Source organism: Mastigoproctus giganteus, chromosome 1 (genome assembly GCF_048544385.1).
Source record: "Mastigoproctus giganteus isolate SK-2022 chromosome 1, ASM4854438v1, whole genome shotgun sequence".
NCBI lineage: Eukaryota > Metazoa > Arthropoda > Arachnida > Uropygi > Thelyphonidae > Mastigoproctus > Mastigoproctus giganteus.
The window spans coordinates 269,887,196-269,890,369 of NC_143575.1; positions in this window are offsets into that span (position 1 = coordinate 269,887,196).

Consider the following 3,174-nt stretch of genomic DNA (forward strand, 5'->3'; position numbering starts at 1 on the left):
ACAGAAAACAATAATGGACCCAACACTGAGCCCTGAGGGGCTCCACTAATAACATTAGTCCACGATGAGCAGTGTCCATTGATTACCACTCTCTGTCTTCTCCCCCCTCAACCACCCCTTTATCCATAGCAGCAATTTGCCTCCAATGTCACACTGCTCCAATTTGTGTAGCAGTCTTCCATGTGCAACAGTATCAAAAGCCTTTCTAAGATCCAAGTATATAATATCAAAGTTATTCCCTGCATCCAGTTCTTTTGTGACTGCATCATAGAATCCAATCAAGTTGGTCAGGCAAGACTTCCCCTTAACAAAACCATGCTGTGTCTGAGCTATAACTGAAGTCTTGTCTAAATGATCCTGCAGTGCTTCCATTAATTTTCCTGGAACAGAAGTTAAGCTCACAGGTCTATAATTACTTGTGTCAGCCTTTGATCCTCCTTTGTGAATTGGGGTCACATTTGCACATTTCCAGTCTATGGGTACCTCCCCTGAGTCCAAGGAAGCTCTCATAATTATGGCTAAGGGTTTGCTTACTTCCTTTGCTGCCTCCTTTAATATAACTGGATAGATCCCATCCATCCCGGGTGCCTTTCTTGTGTTTATCTTCAACAGTTTCTCCTCCACTTTACTCCCAGTTATTTCAAGGTTCTGTAGCTTACTGCTAGAGTTGAATACACCTCTGGCATTCCCCTTGCTGAATAACTCCTCATGTGTGAATGTCGATGCAAAATATTCATTTAGTTTGTTAGCTACCTGAGCAGGATCATCAACAGTTGACCCATCAATATCAATACTTCTATCCCGGGGACTTGCTTTTATGTCTTGCTTCACTGCTCCACATATTTCCCCAGAACTACTCGAAAGTTCTTCTCGGTGGTCCGTTTTCTGCTTTCTCATCTACTCCCAGTTTCCTTCTTTGAGGTTATATCCATACTTGCTGCCGTTAAGCATGTTGGATATGGGTTGAGTGCTAGACAGAACCACTGTGGGCCTAGAGCATCTCCCTGAAAGATTCTTCTGAGGGATTGGCTTGGTTGTGATGTACTCGAGCTTAATGTTGGTACTCCATTTCGCTAGTGTTGCTCCTAGGAAGTTTGTCACTATCGGATTGACCTTTTAGATCTTCAGAGTCCCTATTAGCTAGCTATAAGGTACGCAGTCGAAGGCCTTGCGGCAATCGGTATATTCCGTGTATAGGTTGCGATGCTTCTTGTAGGCTTGCTCCACAACTGCGACATCTATGGTTAATTGCTCCCCTTGCATCCTTTGCTCTTCAGCTTGCATCCTTTCTGCTGTTCGGCCATTTTCACTCACTAAATGGTCTGATAATTTCTTGGTTATGTAGCCGGTCAAGATCTTGTACATCGTTGGGAGGTAGGTGATTGGCCTATATTTCGCCGGGTTTCTTGTATCTTCGTCTTTGGTCTTCTGATATATGACTCCTTCAGTGAAAAACTTCGAGATTGTCTCCGGGTGCCTTATCATTATATTATTTTTTAGGCCATCCGAATAATTAAATTCATCTGCCATGCTGTGACTTATGTCCGTTAATTGCGTGTGTTCTCTGGTCGATTTGTCTGTTTTGCTGGACGAAAAACACCGGTTTCTGGGGGGAAAACCATGCTATCTACGCCTGAGACAGAAGAACTCGGCCACGGAGTGAAAAAAGCCCATTATAGTTCCTAGCCTCATCGACGGGATTCGAACCCGGGCCTTTTCCACCCAGTTTGGGGAGTACCTTATCATTAGAATGAACTGCTCTGCTAGGTGCTTGTGTGTGCAACTGAGCTTCTTTTACTAGTAGTGGATGTAATCAATTCCTGGGGTTTGACAGTTGTGGGTGTTCCTGATCGACTGTTTTATTTCTCGAATTTTCCACTCTCTCATCTCTTGTACGTCCATGGTTTTCTTCCGTTCTACTTCTATCCCGGGGACTTGCTGTTATGTCTTACTTCACTGCTCCACATATTTCCCCAGAACTACTCGAAAGTTCGTCTCGGTGGTCCGTTTTCTGCTTTCTCATCTACTCCCAGTCTCCTGTAGATGGCTCTTTGTTTGGTCCTCATCGAAGATTCGGTTATTAATATTATTATTAGCCGTATGGTGCAAGGAAGCCCGAGGCCTATGCTGTATCAGCCAAAAAAAAATTCCCGAGTTACCCTGAAAGAGAGAGAGAGAAAGACCATATGTGAGCCCCTGGGGTAATGAAGGAGATATGGTGAGATCGGTCAGCATCTTTTCTTTTTACAGTGATTACCAGTCTTCTTTCTTCAATGACAGAGGGCAACCTGGAATTCCCAGAAAACAGGGCCAATTTAGTCATAAGGCATTGGGATGGTATTCTGTGTTTGTAGGTTACCCACATGAGGAGCCAGTGTTCCACTGCCCAGATGGGTTATAAGTCTGACTCCCAAATTTCTGCTGCATAAAGTACTGGGCATAGTGTTTAGGGTATGGGTATGGGTAGGGTATGCTACCTGTGGTCTCCGACAATTTCATCATCTATACTCTTGTACAGTATACAGGACTCTGTAAATGCCAGAAATGTGTGTGGCATATATGTGTATAGTACTCTGTTGGGTTCCGTTGTTTCTCTGGCTTATTGGCCGCAGGTTCCCTAATGGGACTCTACGTTGCCCCCCACCACCACAGGGAGGTGAGCCAGGGTGCCCATTATACTCTGGCTGGCCTCTGTCATCAAGTTCAAGCAACCATGGTAGAGGCCACAAAAAAATTGTTGAAGAGAGTTCAGAGGGGATAAGAGATGAGAAAGTCAGACTGTGGGGTAAAAGAAAGTTGGAATAATAGTGAAGACAGTCCACCATGGATTTAGGCAAAGAAAGGGAATTAAGAGTTGCAGGACCAGGTCCTGTGTATTGATCTAGCACCCAGTTGAGTACCAGCAGTGATCCCGTACGCTACATTGGGTGCCGGGGATGTATAATTGCATTAGTAGAGGTATATTATGCAAGAAAGCAAGCTTCTTCAGCATTAGCCAAAAAAAAAAAAAAAAAAAAAAAAACACACCACTCCCATTTCACCCCTCCGTTCGTTCAAAATACCTGTCCAGTTGAGCTTTAAATTTGTTTAGGCTATCAGCTTCAACAACAAGTGATGGAAGTCGGTTCCACCAACCAACCACCCGCTGGCCAAAGGCAAATTTCCGCACATCTA